Source organism: Mauremys reevesii, linkage group 3 (genome assembly GCF_016161935.1).
Source record: "Mauremys reevesii isolate NIE-2019 linkage group 3, ASM1616193v1, whole genome shotgun sequence".
NCBI classification, from domain to species: domain Eukaryota; kingdom Metazoa; phylum Chordata; order Testudines; family Geoemydidae; genus Mauremys; species Mauremys reevesii.
This window is the reverse complement of record NC_052625.1, coordinates 88,688,108-88,712,907: the sequence shown is the minus strand read 5'-3', so window position 1 is coordinate 88,712,907 and position 24,800 is coordinate 88,688,108. Positions and strand designations below refer to the sequence as shown.

General features: G+C 43.7%; 1 long non-coding RNA gene across 1 annotated transcript in view; it reads left to right on the top strand.

Moving 5' to 3' along the window:
• The window catches only part of LOC120400234, a 45,428-nt gene extending 21,514 nt beyond the window's left edge, over window positions 1-23,914 (top strand). Inside the window, exons 2-3 of the long non-coding RNA XR_005595633.1 lie at window positions 20,266-20,319; window positions 23,422-23,914. This is a non-coding gene — a long non-coding RNA (uncharacterized LOC120400234). The remainder of the gene's footprint in view (window positions 1-20,265; window positions 20,320-23,421) is intronic.
• The last annotated feature ends 886 nt before the right edge of the window (window positions 23,915-24,800 follow it).

Genomic DNA, 24,800 nt, shown 5'->3' with positions numbered 1-24,800 from the left:
GGTAAGGTTTGCCTTTTGTAGATGAGCTCTGATTCCCCTTCGCTTTCCAGAAATCTGCAGCTATAATTTTAGAAATCAAACATAAAGTCCTAGTTTGTTCTAACAGGCACCCAGTGAAGTTGGCTGTAAGGCTGCTTTTCACTGCCAATGTTGCAAAGCAACTTTAGTGGGGGACAAGATCTGAGCCACTAACTCAGCTGTGTTGCGCTCAAAGGGTTAAATGGTGCTCTCTGTTCCAATCCTATTCATGTCAGCGAGTAGCAGTAACAAAGAACTGCAATTGACCCATGTGATGCAGAAGTAATTTATTTCAGTTTTCCTTCTTAAATGTACTTCCTTACCTCTCTAATCTATCTATGGGTTTTTATGCCAACTTCAGTGCCATGTTATCTGAGTGCCTCTCATGTACTAGTGTTTGCTGTTAAATCACACACAAGTGAAATCTACAGTACATACGATGTGGCTGTGTTGACATTATAGGAGAACAGATATTTGGAATTTTCTGCTTGATGTCACAATTTAAGAATTGCATTAAATGCTAGTATTTAAAAATTTGGTATTTTACTATTTGTACAATGACAACAGTGTACTAGGTGCTCTAGCCCGTTCTGAGAACAGTTTAAATTGTCTCATTTTTATGCATTTATATAGTTAAACCTAACACTGCATTAACATTGCTTATTTTGCATAGAATTAGATCCAAATTTCTTATAATATCCTGCAAGCTCTAGTAAGAATCCTATTTCTCTTCTGTTTTGTGGTAGCTTTCACAGATTTTATAGCCTCTGTTTACCTTGGGCCCATCTGTAATCCTTCCTTGGAAAAGTTACGGTGACGATCAAAAAGCAGCACTTTAATTTTATAGGGGCACCTGTGCATTTAATTCACTCTCTAAAACTGAAAGGGTCATTCCAAACTCGAGGGCAAAGCTATGATTATATCATCTCAGTGTACTACACAAGTGCAATATATTGAATCTGACAATGAAGTGTTCATTAATCCTGAAACCCAGTCAGTCCATTGGTTATTCTGAAGGGCATTGCATTAAAATGAAATGTCCTCTTATGACAGACAAAGGTCTCTTTATTAAATTATTATTATTATTATTATTACTTACAGTTGACAGTCACAAGTGGATGACAATAGCTGCTAGTAAGATCAAGGGTAGTTAAAAGTTTTGCTTTACTGTATATGGTTGAATATTAAAGCCAATTGGTTTGAATAGAGATGGCTCAAGTCCCAAAGTCCAGATCCAAACTTACTCAAAAGTTTGGGTGTTTTGGGGGTCTGGGGTAGAGGGGTTCATTTCTAATTCTGCCCTCTGTGTACATATTTTTATGAGCTAACTTTTCTGAGGACAGTGAAATGGATTTGCCAGCATAGGCTGTGTGATGGGTTGGATCACAGAACCCGCCCCCGCCACCCCCGGGAGCTGCCAACTGATGTGCCAGGACTACCTCTGCTCCTGTTTTTTCCTGCCAGCTCAGGACTCCAGCACCCTGTCTTGCTGAGCCAGATACTCCCGTCTGCTCCAACAAAGACCCAGAGTCTGAATTACCTGCCCCAAAGCTGCAGGTTTACCTGAAAACAGCTCACAGAAGTGTCCTTGTCTTTAGCACTCAGATGCCCAACTCCCAATGGGGTCTAAACCCAAAGAAATCTGTTTAAATGTAAACGCATAAATTGTTCACCCTCTATAACACTGATAGAGAGATATGCACTGTTGTTTGCTCCCCCAGGTATTAATACATACTCTGAGTTAATAATAAGTAAAAAGTGATTTTATTAAATACAGAAAGTAGGATTTAAGTGATTCCACATCCGAAGAAGTGAGCTGTAGCTCACGAAAGCTCATGCTGAAATAAATGTGTTCGTCTCTAAGGTGCCACAAGTACTCCTGTTCTTTTTGCGGATACAGACTAATATGGCTGCTACTCTGAAACCTGAGACAGAACAAAGTAAGTCACCAAGCAAAATAAAATGCGCAAATCTATGTCTAATCAAACTGACTACAGATAATCTTACCCTTAGAGATGCTTCAGTAAGTTTTTTCCTCAGACTGGACACCTTCCAGACCTGGGCACAATTCATTCCCCTGGTACAGCTCTTGTCCCGGCTTAGGTGATAGCTAGGGGATTCTTCACAATGGCTCTTCTCTGTCTTTGTTCTCTTCCACCCCTTGATATATCTTTTGCATAAGGCGGGAATCCTTTTGTCCCTCTGTGAGTTCCCACCCCTCCTTCTCAATGGAAAGACACCAGGTTAAAGATTGATTCCAGTTCAGGTGACATGATCACATGTCACTGCAAGACTTCATTACCCACTTGCCAGCACACATGTATACAGGAAGACTTACAGGTAAAACACAGCCATTTGCAGACAATGGTCCTAGTTAATGGGAGTCAAGATTCCAAACCACCGTTAATAATCCACACTTTACATAATTACAATAGACCCTCAGAATTATATTTCATATTTCTAGTTTCAGATACAAGAGTGGTACATGTATACAAATAAGATGATTACACTCAGTAGATTATAAGCTTTGTAATGATACCTTACAAGAAACCTTTTGAATGAAGCATATCTCAGTTACATTATATTCACTTATTAAATTTTTATAAAACCATATAGACTGCACAACGTCACAGGCTGTGATTAGAAAATGGGGGTGAGCAAACTGGTTTGGATGCAGTAAGAAGTGACTTGACTCTTTCCCCCAAATTTTTTTTTTTTTAAATGTGGATAACATTGTTAATTTTTTAAGTTATGTATGTTTTGTGCCCATTTGTTCCTGAAGCAGAAGTGCTGAAATACCATGATCAAGGCTATTCTCAGATTATTCATGGCTTGATTAGACACAGAATATATCAAAACTCTCAAGACTGTCCTTTCTTCTGGGATGCTCAATCTAATTTTGTAGACTCAAAAGGGGAAATCCAGGCCTGTTAAAATCAATGGGAACTTTGACATTGATTACGTAGGACCAAGATTCCATCCAAGAGATGTAGATAATTCATAGGAGCATTCATTCTTATGGATGGCTAGTGTTTTGAGTGATTATCTGAACCATCGAGACTTGCCAGTCACTACATGTGGATGATATATATTTTGCATTTTTTTTAACTGGAAAGGCACAGGAAGAAGGGCAGAAAGGCAAGAAACATGTAGTCAGCAGTCCTTTCCATAACAGTTTATGGCCCACTATCGGGGACATCAAAGTCCCAGTCCGACAGTGCACTTGTGCACTTGCTTAGCTTTAAGAACATGAGTGCTCCCATAGACTGGTAATAGCACTGTTATATGTGTTTAAGAGCATGATTAACTTTAAGGGCCCTGCTAGATCAGGGTCCCAGTGTGGTGACACTACACAGAACCGGTTGTTGTTTGTGGCTATATTTTAAATGACAAAAAAGGGTGTGTGTTACTGCAGGATAGGGTTACCAGATAGCAACTGTGGGAAAAAATGGGACAGGGGGTGGGGAGGTAATAGGCACTAATATAAGAAAAAGTCCCAAAAAACGGGACAGCCTCTTTAAAAATGGGACATCTGGTCACCCTACTGCAGGATAACTAACAAGCATTAGCCATCCCAGATTAAAAAGTCAGCGAAGTTAAGGCACTCTAGTTTTACTGCAAGGCAAACTAGACAAGGCCTGCTATGGGCAAGGGGGATAATGCTGACTTTGCCTAGCTACCTCATGGTAAACACTACCAGTGCCTTGTCCTCATTTAGGATTTTACAGCAAGATAATTATCACATTTGCTATCTCACTGTAACTCCCACCCCATCAAATCCCTCCCTCCAAGTCCACCTTTGTGTTAGCAAAGACAAGAAGCCTTAGTTTTGAGAGCCATGGAAAACTTCTGCCCGAGTCCAGTGGCCTCAATAAGGAATTTGTTTTAGATTCAGTACGATTGAATTCTGTCTCTGGGACAGTACAAGAGTGAGGGAAGAGAGACCCCAAGAGGATGGGGGGGCGGGGAAAGTGAAAGCAAAGGGGTGGGAGGGGAGAACAGACACAAAGCAAGATTAATATAAATCATGGGGATAGCTCAGTGGCTTGAGCATTGGCCTGCTAAACCAGGGTTGTGGCTCAAAATCTGAGGGGGGCCACTTGGGAAGGGCAAAAAAAATGGTCCTCTGCTAAGTAGGCAGGGGGCTGGACTTGATGACCTTTCAAGGTCCCTTCCAGTTCTAGGAGATTGGTATATCTCCAATTATTAAATAAATAAACCCTCCAATATTTTGACTTTGCCTTATTATACATCTTAACACTGTGTTCTGTTTGTTTTTTACTCTAGCAAAGGATGATTGCTCCGTATTTTTGCAAATACTAATGGCCTTAATAGATTAAATCTGTTGTAATGTCTGTGCAACCTAAGAAAGCTTGATCATTCGTAATCCCAAGTATTATGACTTCTGTTCTTATAGTATTGGCAAAAGGGAATATGACCGCTAGGGAAACAAGTCTAACAAAACAAACAAAATCCAAAAAAGATTTCTGAGTCTTCTGACTCAAAGTAAAATGAATTTATAATGAAACAGCATTCACAAAAGGGAGGCTCTGATTCTTCACTGGATTTTCTTTTCTAGAGACATTCGGCAGCGGTACCCATAATTTGTAATCTGGAGTACAAAGAAATTATTTTCATTTCTTCCTCACTAAAATATTCCCTTGGTGTTTGGGCAATAATGTAATATGTTGCACTTGTATACCACTTTGCATTTGAGGACCTTGGAACTTTGCAAACACTGTTGAATTAAGCCTTACAATAACTCTGTGATATAGGGAAATACCCCCATTTCACAGAAGAGGAAATGGAGACTCAGAGATCATGACTTGTCCAAGATCATGCAGTAAGTCTTTGGCAGATGTGGGAATAGAATCCACATTACCTGATCCTGGTCCAGTGCTTTAACCACTTCAATGTACACTCCAGAAATTGGATAAATACCTGAAATACCCCAATCTCTTGGATCTGGATATAATGCAAGAATCTGTCCACCTGGCAAGAACCTGAACGTGCAGAAGCATGTGAAAATGAAGAAAAATATGTTGCCAGTGGGGGTTGCGTTGGGTTTGACTTAGGGCAGAATTTGACACATAGCTGTTGTCTTTGTGCTCCACAGAGCAGCCTGTGCTAGGTGTAGAGGTAAGAAAACTCTCATCACTACATTCTCTCATGTCCTACTCCTTTATTTTTTTTTATATAATATACCTCAGTGTTAAAAGCTTCCTCGTGCTCTTTTCTAGTTTAAAAAAATCTTGTGTTTTATTTCTAGAACAGTTGTTTCATTAAATAGCTGTCTTGGGCTTTTTTTAAATTTTAGGAGCAGGCTTTTTACTTTTCCTCCATAAAATCCTGAGCTGGAGATATTAATCAGTCCCAAGATGTGCCTGCTACAGTACGTTTACCTACCATAGGCCCTGATCTCTTGCTTCTAATTAAAATGTGCTTTGTGATGTTAGCTTCTAAGAGACTCTGAGTTGAGCTGGTGGTAGAAATGGAAACTTCTTTTCAAAGTCCATTTTGGTGGTTGTTTTACAAAGCATTGTTGGGGGTTTTCTAACTTCTTGTGCCATTGCACATCACATTTGTTTCTGTAAGTCTGTCCATAACATTCCTTATAGCCCCCATTATTTGGCCCAGAATGGATTTTCCTTTCTCTACAGAACACCTTTAAATCACTCAAGGCTATGCTGTCTGCAGAACAAGACACCATTTTGTGTTGTGTTCTGTGCAGGCTGTGGGAGGAGAGGCTCACACTGTGGGACCTGACGTGGAGCTTTTCCTTTCAGTCTCATCTTTGTTAATCTTACACAAATCAGGTTGGCGGAAATGTACTTTCACCCTTTATGTGTGTGGGGGGAAGGCACAATAGGGTTGAAATGAAACTCTAGTACAATAACTTCAAATATATTTGTCCAGACAAGTAATTAAATTAGATGCAATAACCAATACTATTTATTGGCTGTATCACCATTTTCCAGCTGGGCTGCTTTGCTTTCTGTAGCCTTTTCCTAAATCAATTCTGAAGCTGCAACTCCTTTGCCCAACTCTTCAGGGGCTGCTTTTCCTGCTCCAGACCCTCTGGTGCTCTGCCTGCAACCTTCTCTACAGTCAGCTGCCTCCAACCTGCTGTCCTTGCCCCGTGGTCTGTTTCTCTTCCTATTCCAAAAAGCAACAGGAAGAGACATGCTTTTTTCTAACTTGGAACAATATTGTGAGGTGGAGCCCATCAAATTAAAACTTTAGAAAGGATTCTGTGCATAAGCCAAATTTAGGGTTTGTTAGAGATTGTGTTTTCTTACTGCTAGCTGGCTAGTACATTTCTTTGCTATACTGTGGAACCAGTATTACTTGGCACCCAACCAATTACCTTAGTTAATTGTGACTCTGTGTGCTGAAGTAGCTGAGAGAGAACTGCTGCTGGTTTAGATCCTGTTAAGTCAAGCAGAAAGGCCAGCCTTGCTTGTATCTGTGCAAAATGAAGTCACATGTAACTTTCAGAATTAGCATTGTGACTCTCTCTCTTGAATTCTTTTACTCTAGAAAGCACTTAAGTACATGCTTTAAATTTTAAGCAGATGCATAAGTGCTGTCCAGAATCTGGGTCTTACCACTGACCTGGAAGGGTTCTCTTTAGAGGATGAGAGAGGTGGTTTAGGCTTGCTGCCCAGCTGATCCTTGGTGTCTGATTAGTGGAGACTATTAACAGAGGTCCTAATTCTGGTGGTGGCTTTTTGACAGTCTGGAAGGAGTTGAATTGAAACCACCAACTCTTTTAGGTAATCCTCTGAATAGCCTTCAGAAGGCTGCTGTCTCTGAATGAACTGGGGACATCGACTCACAACACGGCCATCAGATGCCCTCATTCTATGAGTAAATTTTAAATGCTTGTTCAATACGATGCATGGTGGTGGCTTCTTCTAGTGCACAGTTTGTATATGCTTCAGCTAATCTCTGCATGCTCTCTAAAGCTCCTCCATGTACTATACTTGCATTTTTACTGTTATTTTCCTACATTTTTATACTTGGATACTTTTATTTTTAATTCACTTAATATTGTTAGTATTCCTTAGTCTTGTAACTCTTCAATCAGTTGAATAATAAGCTCCCATTGTATCGGCTACAGTCACTCTGGGTAATAATATGCCTGGTAGTTATTTAAATAATAATATGCCTGGTAGCTATTTAAGATATTTATTATAAATCCTCACCTACACCCACCTTCCCCCCCCCACACACACTTTTTTTTTTAAACTGCCAAGATGACAAGGGAGAGAAGTGAGTCACGATTGTCTTGGTTAATGCAATTTCAACTAACATTTTACAAGAGCTTATAAGCTTCCAGAAGTTTTAATTGGTAAATGAGCAATTGGTATACGGGGGAGTGGGTTTGGAGTGGGCAGGCAAAAATCCTTCCCTTACCTCTGGTGAATTCCCCCAGGCAGCTCTGCTTGGATTGTGGGCCTTAATATAAATCCTATGTACAGTTAATGTGCCTGCACAAAACTGAATGCCTTTTGTTTCACAAAGAGTCATGCAGGCCTTTTTCTTTTGGTTAGCATCTATTCTTCGATCCTGCGTATTGGGTTGAGACAATATCTCTAAATGTTAAGTAAATCCTGGCTGAACTACTAACTTTTGCCTGGTTTTGGGTGGAAAAATTATAATAGACAATTGAGTAACTATTGCCAGTTCTCACAAAAGAGCATAGTTCAGCCCCAAGATTCACCTGAAACTTTGACCTAAGATTGCCAACAGTTGCCTTGGGTTTTTACAAAGGTTTGCAAATTTGCCTACATTTAGGCTGGTAACTTGAAACCAGTTGAGATTTTCTTTTCCTGGCTTGTGAAAATCCCTCATAAAATTCAAACTTTAGTTATCTGGCTTTTGTTCTCACTTTGCTCTGCCCCAGCCACTGTAAGGGCAGGTCTACACTACGGGGGAAAATCGATATAAGATACGCAACTTCAGCTACGTGAATAATGTAGCTGAAGTCGAAGTATCTTATATCGAATTACCTACCGTCCTCACGGCGCGGGATCGGTGTCCGCGGCTCCCCATGTCGACTCCGCTACTGCCGTTCGGGTTGCTGGAGTTCCGGAGTCGATATGAGCACGTTCGGGGATCGATATATCGCGTCTAGATGAGACGCGATATATCGATCCCCGAGAAATCGATTTGAAGACGTACCCTAAGAGTGCAAGTAAGATAAGCAGGCGCTTAGGGCTCCACGTATAACTTGTTTAGAGTCCTCCCCTCTTCCCGCGTCCCTCCCCCCCCCAAGCGGTGAGATCAGATTGACAGGCAACTCACGGCTTGATTTCTCTTCCTGCTTTTGGCAGCAGGACCTGATGGAAAAGGATATCCAATTTGAGTTCCCAGCCCTACCAGCTTCCCCATAAACTTCCTTGCTTGTGAAGCAATTTGTTCTAGCCCTGTCTTTTCCCCCTTCACATCACTGACTCTCCTCCTCAGAAACTTTAGTACAAAACTCTCATGGCTACCCTTGACATCTGACAAGACTGGCTGGCTGGTGACCTACCTCCAAGAAGATTATTATGGCAGTGCCTAGGAAACGCAGTCATGGATGAGGACCCCATGGTACTAAGCTCCGTACTAACACAATAAAACAGTTTTGGCACCAAAGAGCTTACAATCCAAGAAGACTGATGTGTTGGTACCCAGCCACCCCAGAAGTCACTTATAAAGCAGACAGCTGCTGTTTTAATTTCATATCCCAAATCTTAGCTCCATATTGTTTGGTCAGCACCACTGACACCTGGGGAGAAAATCATGAGGATACTCCCAGTACAAAGTAGGATTCCCATGAGGCAGCAATCTGCTTTGCCAATAAGCCCCTAGGCTGGCTACTTAAGGATATGACTGACAAAGTGATACAGAACTTGTAAAACAAAAGGTGTTATGATGTATTGTTTCTGCTTACATGGTCCATGACAACTGGATTGTCATTATATTTCAGGATAGGTAGGGGAGGTTGACTCTTTAATTAAAGAAGGCTATGGAACAATTCTAATAATGTAGTCCTATTTAATGATTTCGTTACATTTTTCTCTGGAAGAGGAAGGAATTGTCAGAGTTTTGCAAATGGGAGAGAACTGGCTTCTAACACCATCCTGATATATAAGACTTCAACACTTCTCTTGTCTCTGGTGAAAAATGAATTCCATCTGATGACTAACCTTCCAAGTAAGGGTACCTTCTCCAGAAAGGCACTGGATCTATTGGTTTCCAGCTGCTGCTTTGTAAGAATCATTGTTAAAGTTTGCAGGGGAAAACTAGTTACTGCTGAGGCTTGATTCAATGAACAGATTTTTTTTTAATCCCCAAAATAAAATAAATCTGTATATAAGCAGAATGTGACTTTGGGTTTATGTGGGAAGGGGACTATTTCTGAAAACTGATGGGGCCTGGTGTAAGTCAAACAAAAACACCCCAGACAGCTTAGACTGAATTTACTACCAGTGCTGAGGAGAGGGTGAAGGGTGGCCCCGTGCAGCTGCCACAGCTGCAGGACTTTGGGTCAGAAACCTACATCCTATTGCAGGCTCTTCTGCTGACTTTCTGGGTGGGTAACTGGCATAACATCTGTGTGCTTTTTTCCCCATGTCAAATGGTGATAATGCTTGCCTACCTCTATATGACAATTCTACATGTAATAGTTAATTATTAATTAGAGGGAAGACCTCATTACAGCAATTGGATCTGTCTGGATGGACCCCCAGCAACTTCAATGAGATTCTGAGTGGGTGCAAAGATCCACTGTCATATAGCTGGTTACAGAACAGGAACCTCGCTTGGAAAGGGCTTTGCACACGTAGTGCAGCATATAAAAAGTGATGCATTGCTTTTATGTGTCAATCTCTGTTGGGTAGATTGTCACCTTAGATCTGCCCTGAGCAAGGAGTAGCACATTGATGGGAGTTCCATTTCCCTCGCTGGTTCCCCTGTGCTCTGGGGGGAAGTAATCTGCTTATTTGTCTATACCAGGAGCAGACTACTCTTCTCTCAATGCTACTGGCCAGTGTGTTGGAGGAAGTGAGGGGTGAGTCAAGGTTCCACACATACTCTCTCCTATTCAGGTGAGTAGAGAAGTGGTCCTGCAGAGGCTATTCTCCCTTCTCATCAGCCCCAACCACTCACCGACCCATGAAGTGGGTAACCATAGGCACCGATTCGTAGGTGCTCCGGGGCTGGAGCACCCACGGATAAATTGGTGGGTGCTCAGCACCCACTGGCAGCTCCCTGCCCCCCCTCCCAGCTCACCGCCACCTCCCCCCCGAGAGCACCACGTGCCTGCTTTTCCCCCTTAGCTCCCAGCGCTTGGGTTGCGAAACAGCTGGGGAAGGGGTCCAATAGGGGCAGGGAGGGGGCAGAGTTGGGACGGAGACTTTGGGGAAGGGGTTGGAATGGGGGCAGAGCAGGGGAAGGGCCAGGGGTGGGGGCGCGTGAGCACCCACCAGCGCCAGGGAAAGTTGGAGCCTATATGGGTAACCCTCACAGGGGAAGTTTTGTACCCTCATTCTCCCCTGTGCCATGTCATAAGGGTAGGCCACAGTCTCACTCAGTGCTTGTAAAGCACTCTGAGATCTTCTGGTGGTGCTAGGAAAGTATATGTTATAATATTTTCCATAACCCTTTCCCTGCAGTTTGTAAACTGCTGAGAGGAAAATCATTTCTCCACAGTTTTGAATGACAAATACACCAGAGAATGGAGTTTCTGAGAATACAATAGGAAACAGTAAATTGAGATTTTTTCCCCCCCAATCAACCTTTTAGCTTTCATTTCTCTAGTCCTCTTCTCCTTGCTTAAGCCCCCACCCCACCAAAACAAAAATCCTTGATTCCGGAAAAACAGAATATAAAGCAGGATATGAAATACAAATCTAGTAAGAGGCAATGTTTGGGAACTCAACTCAGAGTTGCTTTGCTATTTCTCATTGCTCATTTTCCTCTTACTGAAACTGCAATATGTTGCCTGCATTATTTTATAGTCTCCAAGTTTGCTCACTAGTCACCAGACATGTCCAGGGATTGCTGCTTCCTTTGTTCTGTTCCTTTCCTCCAGACCAGAAGGTTACGGTTTCTCATAGACTGAAAGTCGTACCACTTACAATCCTCCAACTTCTTGATTGCTGATGCTGCAATCACCTAGTGGATGACTTTGCAATATCAGTAGTTTCATGAGAGCACCTTGTGATGTGCAGCCAGAGGAAGAGCTGACTTCTTTAGATTTTAGTTGGATAAAATCTTTGGGTTATTGCCTCGTTTTGGAGGGTGAGGATGGAGGGCTGCCTTTTATGGATAAGTGAGTTCTGAAATGAATTTCCTATTGTTCTGTATAACTTTGTAGTCTGTATTTTTCCTCCAAAAGACCATTCAGGTCTGAGATTTACTTTATTATTTAACTGCAGAGGTAAAGCATATAATGTAAGGAATTCAGAGATTAGATTGCTGCTATACTGACAATAAGCCTTTGTAGATAAGGCTGGGGGGAAACTATTTTTAATTAAAACCAATTAACATGAAATTGGAGTTTCTGGTCATTAATTGTTCAGAGTGAATTGAAGGTTTGAAACTATCTGGGTTTTGTATGAATGCTTTAATTCATTGGCATGTGGGCGACATGAGCTTCATGAGTGACTTTGAGTTGAATTTATTCTCCAGTCTCTGGACTGATGCAACTTGGAGTTAGCAAACATTATGGAAGGGAAGCAGAGGAGGAGTAAACTCCACAGGGTATGTCTTCACACAGGGTAGAGTTAGCTTGAGTTATCTACATTTAAGTATACTCCTCTTGAGTGTGAGTGGCCACACTGGGACATCTTCAAGTTGCTGCACCATCTTCTGCGTGGCACTAAGACTTCCGGGGGCATGCCCCATAGTTCTTAGTGCAGTAAGCTGAGTTGCAGAAGGAATTCTTTCGCAGTGCATTGTGGAAAAACTTGTCTATCCTCTGTGGAAACACTGTGGCATTGTGGGAAGGCATTGGAGGACTAGCGGCACTGTAATGGAGTTAATGAGTTGTGCAGTAGTCTATCGGGCCCAATAAGTCAGCCAACTTGAGTTAAAAGCTCCACTATGCTCACGTTAAGGGGCTCTGTGTATTGATGAGAGTCAAGGTAGGGACAATACTCAAGTTATAACTTGAGTTACTTTTGCAGTAAAGACAAGCCTTTAGGGTATGTCTACACTTAAATCTCTATAGTGGCACAGTTGCCGCACTTCAGTGTAGACACTACCTATGCCAACAGGAGGGGTTCTCCCATCAGCATAGGTAATCCATCTTCCCAAGAGATGGTAGCTAGGTCAGTGGAAAAATTCTTCTGTCAACCTACTGCTATCTACACTGCAACTTAGGTCAGCATAGCTCTGTCTCTCAGGGCTGTGGATTTTTCATGCCCCTGAGTGATGTAGCTATGTTGATATAAGTTCCCAGTGTAGACCAGCCTTATGCTCACCAAGAATGGCACAGACTAATGGGTGATTCCTGGCCGGGTTACCTTTATGACTGTCAGGGCCACATGCAGAGGTGTGTGAACCTTTCCTTCCAAAACCAGATTTGATGTGAATATTGCCTGGCTCTGGATTCACAAGCAAACTTTGAACCAGTAGGTTCTTGGTTTCATTTTATTTTGATGACATTGTGTTGCCAGTAATTGAGTACAATTCATCATTGTCACAAATAAATTAGTAACTATGTTTTGGGTGTATCTACGTAGGCTTTCAGAGTTGGCAAGGACACTCAAAAATAATCGGTCAGGCCCCAAAAGCTTGAGACTGACTTAAAATACATGATTTTTTTTCTGGCTTCTGAGGTTTTTAAGCAGGGTAATTGCTTTTGTTTTCAATCTTCTTTTTTAAAAAATAAAAGAACCAAAAAACCCAAAAAAACCATAAGGGCATTAAACTCTTTTAAAGGAAAGCTGATATTTTCATGTAATTTCCTGATTCTGAGAGCTGGGGCTTTAAGGAATACACCAAAAATCACAAGACTTGTGATAAAACCATGAAAGATGGCAGCATTGCCAGGGGATGGTAAGATCCTGTTAGCAGTCTGCAGCAGGGGTTTGGGTGGGAGGGTCATGGGACTGTCCCATGCATCTCTGTTAATGAAGAATTGTTCTACCTTTATCTGCCTTTACTGGTCATCAACCCAAACGATGAACAAGAGTGGTAGCAATGGAGGGACTCATAGGCCAGAAGGGACCATTGTGATAGTCTAATCTGACCTCTTGTATAACACAGGCCATCGGACTTCCCTGTACTGATTCCTGTTTGAATTAAAGGTTTTTTAGAAAAACCTCTAATTTTAATTTCAAGACTTCCAGTGAGAGAGAGTGGTCTGCCCAAATGAGGTCTTTGGGCCCCCCATGGATACCAGAGGACAGTCCTAATATGTGTAACACCACCATAGCCTTGTCCTCCCAACTTTTTCATTTAGTTTGCTAGTGACAGGGGAATGAAGCACAGAAACTGTTCTCTTGAATACAGAAGTAAAGGGTCAGTCAAGGGTCCTCTTTTGAGTCCAGAGAATGTGGTGGAGGCTTTTGTCCAATCAGTTGTGTAGAGGACGTTAGTGTAACTGGGAAGTTGGTGTCCATTGGTAAGTGACACTACATGTCTTTCTGCAGCTAACACTAGCAAGCCAGGTCCTGAGGATTCCTCTGGTGGAAGAGTAGTTCCTGCACCATCTCCCATCCTGGCCTCCAGCATAGCGGGCATGGCCAAGGAAAAGGAATGTGGCTGGGAAACCAGTACATCCAGCCAATCCCCAGCTGCTATGACTGCCACTAAGGACTGCTACTAGCTGGTGCAATGTAAAGCAGCCCTGGGGACTATTTAGGGGCTAGTGGACTAAGGACCAGGGTAATAAAGTTGTTTTACAAACATTTTTTGTTATGTTTTATTAGATGTCTGGAAAAGTTTTACTATATTGTTGCCATCCCTTATTTTATTTGTATTTAAATGGTGACTGGGTTCTTTCTTCTGCACAAGATACAGAAGAGGACCCAAGCCAAGGGATTCACAATCTATGTGCTGTCTTTTCATTGACAAGTTGACAGGATTTCAACTTTGCATTCAGATGTTAGGGGGCTTTTGGTGATATTCAGATTTTCACACAGCCTTTCTCCTCTAAATTTGAATTCTGCTTCAGGAATTCAACTCTGCCTTGCCAATAAGAAACATGTCTATTCTGGCCCAGCTGAAGCGAAGCCCCTTCTATCACATCAATGTCATGTCTTGCTGGGACAATGCGTTGACATTTGTAGGCTCATACAGGAGCAGCCAAACCCTGTCTCCCAGCTTGGATTTGCTCCCTCCAAGAAGTGAGTCCCTGTGGCTGCTTTCAAAGCTCCAGTCTCAATTACAAAGATCTATTTGACTAAACTAGTCTCTTACAAAAACTGCAAATCAAACTTCACAAGTTGCCTCTAGGGACTCATTCCTCTGAAAGGGTGAGTCCAAGATAACTGCAGCATTTCTGTGGAAGATGCAGCTTGATTGCATGTTTAAAGTGATGGGACTCTACATACGACATAGTATGCAATATATACTAGAAAGAAAATAAAGCTATAATCTGCCTATATACCTGCTAATGGATTTTAATAACATTGTGGTAATAACTGATGCTCTAATGGTTTTGTGATATCAATAGAAGCCTGAGCTACTGGAGGCGGGAATCTTTATTCATCGCTTTTTCTGATGTACTAAATACTTTCTAAATACTTGAAAGACATCATAAGACTTTACTACTCCCCAAAAGTATATTATTTAAATAAGTAAATACCCTCTGCCACCCTAGTTTTCCCCCCCTTATGGAAAAGTCTTACAAAATCTAACAAACAAAACCAAAAAGTTGCTTTTATTATTTATTACAGTAGTGACTGGAGGGCCTAATCGGAGATCATGGCTCTAGTGTGCTAAGAACTATAAACACAAACAGAGTGCATGTTTGAACTTGTGGCAGAGACTTTTTTTAAACCTGAAACATGAGCAATAAGAAAATACAGATAAAAGTAATGATTACACAACATATGTAACATGTCTGAAGTACAGACTGTTCATTCCACAGAAATTACTCTAAAATCTAGAGAATGTAATAGATCAGTTTGTTTTTACATAGGTGGTTTTTTTGTTTGTTTTGTTTTAACCATCCAGTAGAGTTCTAAAGTGGGGATCTGATTCTCCATTAAATTCTATAGAAAAGTTATAATTTTTTTGGTCTGATTCTGTAGGACATTTCCATAGAGGAAGGTGGTGTGAGACTGTGATATCAACTAGACGGTCCAGTCGGATCATGGTTTTGAAGGGGAACTTTGCTTTGGCAGGCTGTGATCAGGAGAGCTCCATCACAGCATTAGGATGTCTAAAGACCTCCAGGACAGGAGTGTTTAAAGATCTGCAATGAGGTGTGCTGGCAGAGCTGCAGCTAGGCGGGGACCTGATGGAGAGTCTATCAGACAGTACTAGGTTGCAGCTGGCGCTTAGTACTTCACCACCGTCATCTCATCAAATCTGCTCAAAAATTTACTACAAACCAGGCCAAATCAACAATTGCAATTAAAAAAAAATCCTCTGCAAAATGTTATTTTTCAATCTTGGCTTGCACTTCATAAATTCCTGTCTGCAGCTTCTGCTTTGTCTCCATATTCATATCCGAGTGCTGTCATATTTGCTGGTTTTCTTAAGAATTGTGCTGCCAGTGTTCAGACAATTCACTGCTGCCATGATAGTGGCATTGCTGCAGGGCGGTTGTGCTGTGTTTGCAGTGACAGGGCCTGATGTTCAAAGCTTGGCGTCATCCAGTTGCTTTAATGGGATAGCAAGTGAATGCCTGCCTGCAAGCTACAGCAGCCGTGATGCCAAATCTGCTAAGGAAGCCTGCATTTCAGAGGTGAGAGCTCCCTTCCCTGTCTCATTAGGTAGTAGGATTTGCTACTTTGGCTTCACTTGAAGTGTGTTGCAGTCCAATCTTGCCCACACCTTTTCTGGTTTTACCTGAATCATTGGCATTCTTCCTCTCTGTATTTGAGACTCCAGTTAGGATACTGGATTGAAAAGGAGCCTAGAAGATACAGCAGGCACACCGCAGTCTAAATCAGCCCTGATTAGAAATGAACAATTTCTTTCTCCTTCTTTATTGAGGCATTGTCTGTCTGTGAACATTAGCATTTTATCCACTCATAAGATGCCAGCCACAATTGAATATTCTTTTGAAATTGGGGTTTTATTGTTAAAAACCACTTGTATTTTTAGATTTCTGAATGTTTATTTTCTTTTTTTTCTCTTTTTTACTTGATGCAATTGATCTTAGCTCCTTGTTTCTGATTTCTAGCTTTTGTGTCAGGGAGCAGAGCGAGCAACAGAAATAGAATGTCAGATCTTTGCTCAGTTGGTAGGGAATTTGTTCTGTGCTGTGGTGAAGAGGGTGACAGCTACAGAAATGGTGGTGAGAATGAGTGAGGGGAAAACCCAACCAGGCTGTCATTCCAAGACACTGCTCTGGCAGAAACCGGGTGCGCTACAGCACTATAAAGCGTTAGAAAGTGGATAAAAAATTTCACACATTTCCCCTCAAATAAAATCCTATTCATGCACATGCAAATATTAATCTGATCTCAGTTTCCTTGAGTATCTAGCTATCCTGAGCTAGCTAGCTTGCTGCCTCCCTGCTGCTGCTCTCCCCCTCTTCATAGGCAAACCAGGAGTTAACTACCTATTAAACCTTCCTCCTTTTGAGCTCCGATTGACTAATTACCAGTAAGTCTACCTGCCTGACTATTCACAGCTACATAACTGGATGGCGCCATCTATTTTTGAACCAGGGAGCATTTGCTGGGGATGGGTGATTGGTTGCTGGGCCAGTGTGGGCTCATTTCACTCTAACAAATCCTTCCTGTACCTAGGCACAGAGGGCCAAATGAAAGATGTAACTGCTTTTTCCTTCATACGTGGAATTTTTATTTTGTATGGGTCTTCTGGGGTGATTTTCTTTCTTTTAAGAAAGGGTGCATTTGAAAAATCAGCTGTAGAGCTACAGACATGTGGGGTCAGGGACCTTTCTTCCAAAGAGTTCAGTCTCTAAGGCCCTGGTGCTCCAAAGACATACACACCATGCTCAACTGCAAGCTTCGGAGTAGTCACACTGCCTTCAGAAGGACTATTCATGTGAGTGAAGTTGCTCACGTGTTTAAAAGGGTTTGTAGGACTGAGGCTTAAGGACTTGATCTACCACTGATGAGCTACAGGAGGCAGGGGTGCTAGAATTGGGGGTGGGGTGGACAGCAGGCCATGGCCCCATCACTTTTTACCGTTCGCAAGGGCGAGCAACAGGACGGTGGGGACAGAGTGGGGGCAGGGCCTTGAGAGAATGGGCCGCATGAGGGCAGGGCCGTGGGGGAATGGGCAGTGCCAAGGCAGGGTTTTAGGGAGAAAGGGTGGGTGGGTGGCTGAGGTGGAACCATGGTTCAGGCACTGGTGGCCTCCCTTCTTTTAGGAAGCTTTTGCCGCTCCTGGGCCTTGCAAGCCCCTTGTTAACAAAGCCTTTTCTTTAGTTAAAGAAGGCTTTTGGTCCTTGTGCTTAGAAAGATTGCCTTGGAAATGTTAACTGATTGTAGGGGTGAAAATAGTTGCTCAGCACATCTGCAGCAGGAGGCTGGGTGGGACCTTATGGTCACTTATGCAAAATGACTTTAAGTTTGGGGTGTACCCCAAAGAACATCATGCTGACACGCCACAGAATTCTTAGCCTGGCCCCGTACATAGTCGCACAGGAATGATAGACAGGACTTCAATGGTTACTTTTTTGCAGTGGGTATCTTTATGGACTTCATCACCAGAGTATCTGAGCATCGCATCATCTCTACAATGTCCTTAATCTTAAAACAGACTGTGAGATAGGGACGCACCATTATCCTCATTTCTCAAATGCGGGACTGAGACACTGCCTGCCTTGTCCCAGGTAGAGTGTGATGGAACAGGGAACTGAGCCCAGCTCTTCTGAGTACCAGGCCTGAACCGCTAGACTGTCAAGAAGTACTAAGCCTGGCTTTGCTGGTTAAAATGCCCAGCCTCACAATGAGCCAGCTGTACCACACTCAGGCCAGCAGGAGAGGAGCAGGGATGTGGCTAGGGGAGGACAACAGAGTTTGAGTGGTTTGGTTTTGGGGGGAATGGTTAGAGGGCAGAATCCTTGGAGGGCAGCATGGCTTGTGGGGAAACCTGACTTGAGAGTAGAGGGATTCGTGTTGGTGGATGGGGTTGTTGGAGGAAAAGCCTGTCCATCTCTCCTGCTGCATGGTCCCAGATTTCATTTGGGAAACTTTTATTCACTCTACTTTTGTGTCCACCACTGGTACATATAGGAGTGCGTGTGGGATGAATTGTCCCCAGCTTCCTCCTGCAGCAGCATACTAGGGAGAGATGGTGAGGAAATGGCTAAGGTGCTGCTGCATTTGATTGGGAATCCTGCAGCCACAGAAACCCACCTTTCTCCTCCCCAGTGCCTGCCTACCCAGCCCCAGTATGGAGTTTGGAGAACCTGGGCATATAAAAAACTGCTCTGCTTAGGGGGTGGCAAAAGAATGCTTTACCTAGGGAGTGTCCCAAGTATTGCTGACAGAGGCAGAAGCTCCTTGAAGGAACACCACATTAAAATGTTGGCAGCACATTGCTGGATCCTGCAAAAGGCAAGCAACTCCTGCCAGGTACAGAGCACCCTTGGAGCATTTCCTCCAGTAGACAACATAAAGAGTAGAGCTAAGTGAACAAGGAATAATTATTCTGCAAACATAGTCTGTCTCTGCTCACAGGAAAAACTATAAGGAGATCACGATTTCTTCAAATGTATTCTTTATTCATATTTATTTAATTTTTATTGGATTGATTGATCATGAATGCTCCAAACTGGAGCTGTATTCAGGGCCGCCCAGAGGGGGGGGCAAGAGGGGCAATTTGCCCCAGGCCCCGAGCCCCACAGGGGCCCCCACGAGAGTTTTTTGGGGCCCCTGGAGCGGGGTCCCTCACTTGCTCCGGGGGGCCCGGAAAACTCTTGCGGGGCCGGGCACAGGAGCTTCTTCGCTCCCGGTCTTCGCCGGCGGGGGGTCCTTCTGCTCCGGGGAGGAATGACCCCCCGCTGGCGAATTACCGCTGAAGACGGAGCGGCACCCGCCGCTGAAGTTCAGCTCGGTCTTCGGCGGCGGGGGGCCCTTCCGTTCTGGAACCCGCCGCCGAAGTGCCCCGAAGACCCGCCGCGGGTCCCAGAATGGAAGGGCCCCCCGCCGCCGAAGACCCCGGGCCCCCAGAATCCTCTGGGCGGCCCTGGCTGTATTATGTAGCTGACAGGTTGGATAAAATCTTCTGATGTGAAGGTCTGAATTGAGAATTCATTTTCTGTGAACACTTGTGTCTGACTTTGAAATTTTTGCCCAGAAAACTCAAAGGCTTGAATGTTTGCAGAAGGCAAACACAAGGATCATGACTATGGTGGTAACAAGTTCAATTAAAAATTCTGACTAATAGCAATTTTGTTTTTCTTTACATTTGCCCAGTTCTAATATAGGCAAAGCAGTGGGGTAGAGATTCAACACAAGGTTATTTTCTCACCGATTTAAAAAACTTATTTTAACATTTACTGGGGGGATTTTAACTCTTTCTTTTTTCCAACCCTTCTTTACCATCCCTCTTTTAGATTCTTTTCTTCTCTATGCCTTCTTGACCCAGCAAAACTATTCCACCATCGGGGCGGCTCCAGGCACCAGCACGCCAAGCGCGTGCCTGGGGCAGCAAGCCACGGGGGGCGCTCTGCCAGTCGCTGAAAGGGCGGCAGGCAGGTTGCCTTTGGCGGCATGCCTGCGGAGGGTCCGCTGGTCCTGTGGCTTCGGCAGACCCGAAGCCGCGGGACCGGGGACCTCCTGCGGGCAAGCCACCGAAGGCAGCCTGCCGGCAGTGCTTGGGGACAAAACACGTAGAGCCGCCCCTGTCCACCATAGACCTTTTTGTAGCTCTCAGCTCGACTTCTTCATCAACGCTTAATTGTCATCAGGTCCTTTCCTCTCTCTTACCACACTTTCTCCCCATGTGCTGTTACATCCCCAAGCGCAAAATGAAAAAATATTTCTGAATAGCTGACCTGTTGTTTTGTATTAAACTTCTCTCTCCCTCCTCCTCAGTCTGCAGGAGAAGTTGTTTAATTAGTTTATAGTTCATATTGCTTTTTTGTTTTTTTAGTGGGTGAGTGGGCTGTGTGCACAGGACTTCCTGAGGAAGAGCCAAGTCAAAGAGGTGAGGTTTGTTTTTTTATATTTGTGTTTAGTTGCGAGGGACAGTTCCACAGTCTAGGTCCGGCTCCTGGGACAGAAAATGCAGTTTCTACAAAATCAAAATCTTCTGCAGGAAAACATTGTATGTTTTTTGCTCAAAAATTTCATGCGGGAAGCAGCTTGACCTGCTTGAGACAAACCAGTGTGAATGCAGACTTTCAGTTCAGTTATAACCATGTAATTATAGTGACCAGTTCTGTCAAACTTTGTGGACAAGGCCTCAGATTGTGACCCTTCTGAGGCAGGGACTCTCTCTTGCAGTATGTGTATACACACATACAATGACTAGCACAGTGGGGTCTTGTTTCCTGTCTGAGGAGCTCTCCCAATATAAATAAGATCACTACTATTTGTACTGGTAGCTTGGAGGGAAACTGCTTTTAAAGGCTTGGCTACCTAAACGTGCTCAGGCTTGTCTCATGAAAAGCTTTGGAACAAAGGCCTATCTTAGCTGTTGCTAAGAGAGACACACATGGGTGAGGCACAGGCTAAGGCACATGGAGAAGCAGCTGAAAAGGGATGGTGCAGCTTTGTGTCTGCTGAGAAAGAGAGGTGAAAGGATTGTGTCAGGTAAAGGAATTGGGAGTATTTCTTCATATCATTTAGGAGCCATATAGCAGGCCCACCAGTCCTCTGGAAAATAGCGGTTTGCAATGGAAAAACTGGCAGAGTTGGTTACATCAGCATTAACAGGCATGCAGGATAATTGAGAAAACTGGCACTCACCGAAAGCTGAACTGCAAACTTTCTCCTTGATCAAGGAGAGTTTAATACATCTCTGCTTCAGGTAGTTTCCCTTCAATGACAGAAATCCTATCCTGATTCTAAACTGGGTAACACATGTCACATCTTTCCCACCCCACTCCCTATACCCACACACTGATGACACATTCATTCAAATCACCAGTAAGGGTAGCTCTACTGTACTCCACTGCATGGCCATGCATGCATGAGCAATGTCCAAACAAGTTTACAAAGCCCTGTTTCCCAGGTCAAGCTGTGTAATACCCTCTGAAAGTCCCTAAGTCAAGGAAGAAAGGAGGAGGGAAAGTGGGAGGGTTACTCATGTTTCACAAGTCCAGAAACCGCAGCCAGACTCAAAACTGCTTAAGCCTGGGCTGACTACAAAAGGAATTCAATATTCCATTCTCCAGAGTGAATGACTCTGATCAAAGCAACCACTTCTGAAAAGACACATTCTCTCCTTCCCGTTCCCCAGTTGCAAACTTGTCTTTAGACAGCATCATCCAATGATCTTTCAAACTGCAAATCTTCATTTCCTTGAACCAGAACATCCCTCGGCCTTGCCCCTGACACCCTCCTGAATTAATAATGATTTTTATTAAGGGGCAAATCCTACCTTAATCTTACTGCAGGCATCCCCTGGCAGCTATGGAACAAAGTATGGTTCCATTGTGCAGGGAAGGAAGAGGTCCGGAATGTCACAGCCCATGGCAAGTGGTCTCTACCCCTGGTGCTTTACAGAGCTCTGCTGCTCCCACTGAGTGTGTGGGGAGCTGGTGGATCTATCACTGCATGGATCTTCTGGGAATTTCTTCCTGTCCCTGTAGATCACAGTATAGGAGCCACAACTGCTGCTGCAGCTTAGAGATTGCATTAGTGGTTGTGGCTCAGTTCAGCAGCTACTCTGTGGTCCCTGAGGAGGATTCCTGCCTGTCTCACGAGTGCCCACAGCACAGCTGGTTACTTGGGATGTGTCCTGGGAATTGGGTGTGGCCCTCAATGTGTGTCATCCCTCCCGGAAAGGTTTTACATGCAAAACACTAAGAGCTAAAACAATAAAAGCATAAAACTGCATCAGATCAAATAGCCAAAATTATAGGAAACATCTGAGACAAAACCACTTTTCATTTAGCTCTCTGGGGACACTATACTTTTTGTTTGAGGCCTATTATTGACAAAGTACAAGTTCTAAAATTATAATAATTAAAATGGTGATTATAAGTGTCAAGGATTGTACTTTTTTTAATAGCTGGGAACAATCTGTTCATTATTTAAAGCCAAAATTTGGTTTGAAATTCACATCAGTAAAAAAAGAAAAGAAAGGATTAATCTGAGTGCAGACCACATGCCTGTCCATTGAGCCTCTCTCTATAATAGATGTGACCTTTCATAGTTTGTCACTAAAAAAGGAGGATACCCTTATGGTAAAGAGAGAAGCTTGAAAATAAGCTGGAGGTATAGAGCTACTCAGTTTTTGTGGACATTCTGGTGAACTTTAGTATTAATCTAGCATGTTACGAACACCGACTGGTTGGTCACTGCAGCTCCTCCTCAGAGAGTTACATATTATGCCCATTTTACAGATGGGGAAATGAAGGAAGCATTCAAAGAAGTCTACGGAGGGCATTGGTGATAATGCAGGAATCCTTTGGTCTCAATTCTATCCTTAGTTCACTACACCAGATCACGCATCTCACCATGGAGCTGTTTTCCCCTCATCTATCACTCATGGAAAAGGCCACACTTGCTGCTAGGCGGAGAAGCTGCTTCAGCTGCAGACAGCGGGCTGGGAGAAAACTCCTAGTGGGGTGGTGGCTCTAATGGCAGCGGCAGCCGCAGCCGAGGTGGTGCTGTGAATTGCTCTGTTATCACACAGGGTTGAGGGACCAGTGACTGCAAGTTTTCACAGGACCCAAGGGCTGGACTTGGATAACAGGGGGGTGAGGGGGAGGAATCAAGACTAGTCCGAGCAGAGGTGATGGTGGTAGACAGAGGGAAGTATTTGGGGAGTCTAGGAGTACTCTTGGAGTCGTTGCTGATGATGAGTATTGTGTTGCAACGGCTATGGGTAATGCTTTCTACCCTCTCCAGTTGGATAGGAGACTCTGTCCCATCCTGATGAACAAAGACCTGGCTTCAGTTATTTATGCCTTTGTAACCTCTTGGCTGAACTACAGCAATGTGACACGCCTGGGCATGAAATCTTCAGTGCTTAGGAAACTCAAACTAATACAAAATGCTGCAGTATGTCTCCTCAGCAACACAGGCTCCAGTGAGCATATCACATTTGTCCTCTGCTCTTTATTCTGGCTTCCCACAGAGTTTCGAATCACGTTCAAAGTCTCCACTCTTATCTTCAAACAGCTCCATGGTCTTGGCCCAAGATAGCTAATAGACAGTTTAAAGCTCCAGGACGAAGCCGTGATCGACAACTTCCCTCTTCTAGCATGATGAAACTCTCAACAATGAGAGTAAAGCCTATCTGGGCAGGCGAGACAGCACCTTCTCCAAGGGCAGTTTGAGACTGTGGCATGTACTCCCTCCAGGACTATCCCAAACCTCACCACTTTCCATACAAGTGCAAGGTGCATTTCTTTGACCAGGCCTTCTCTAATGTAACCACATAGCAACAGGTATATTGAACAAATCCCCATCAAAACAGGACAGATTCCTCTAGATTCTAGATTCCTCTCTCTCTGGGATGAGGCTGAGAGAACAGACACGTGATATGTGCAGTCACATTGCTTAATGCACTACAGGAAGGTGCTCGGATATTATGGTGATGAGTGTGGCATAAAAATCTCTAATCTTCATGGGGGGGGAAAAATCAGTGGCGCAAACATCCAAACCTTGATTGGCTTTATGTTTTCAAGGCAATCCTTGTAATAAAAGGGTTATAAATGTACTCTGCTTGTTCTGTTTTACAGGGTAAATGGAAGTTGATTTCAGCTCTAGCTTTGGACGCCTGTCCAAAACTGTGGAAGAGGATGGAGGGAACCCATAGTGTAGGCTACCCGGGCCCATCTGTCTGGTCTGGGAGTTGCTTTTTGTCCCTGCATTGATCATACCAATAGCTGAGAGGAAGCGGCTGGGGAGCAGCCGGGAAACGGAGAAAGAATGGGAGGGGGAAGGAAAGGGAATTGGAGAAATGTTGATAAATTCTATTTAGTGAATAATACAATGCGTGTAGCAGCACAATGGCCTTTTCTGCAGGCAGATTATCCCAGCCAGAGTCTTTGCTATATTAAAAAGAGGGGGGGGAAATAGAGCGCCAAAGAAAAGGAAAGGCGGGCTGTACAGCAGCAATCAATGCTGCCCTTTGTGCTGCCTGACATTTGAGGGACTTGTTATCAATGATTGCTGGCTGCTTTATCTAAATGTATCTCCCCAGCTGCCAGGCACAGCACTGATAGGCAGCAGAACGTGCTGATGGCCCCAGCCGATACCGTGTCCACCCAATTCACCCACCTGCCTTCCTGTCAGGTGCTTGATGGCTTCTGTCATTCCACCGCTGACATGCTTTTGCCTAGCTCGATAAAGGCAGTGGGGGAGGGGGAGACATTTCCCACTCCTGTTCCTCCTCTTCCACTTCGGTCACGTCTTTCTTTTTTTAAAGGGAAAAAAGACAAAAGGCCAAATTTAACAAACAAACAGGAAGCTGAAGGGGGAATGAGTTGGAGAAAGAGGGAAAATTCACTT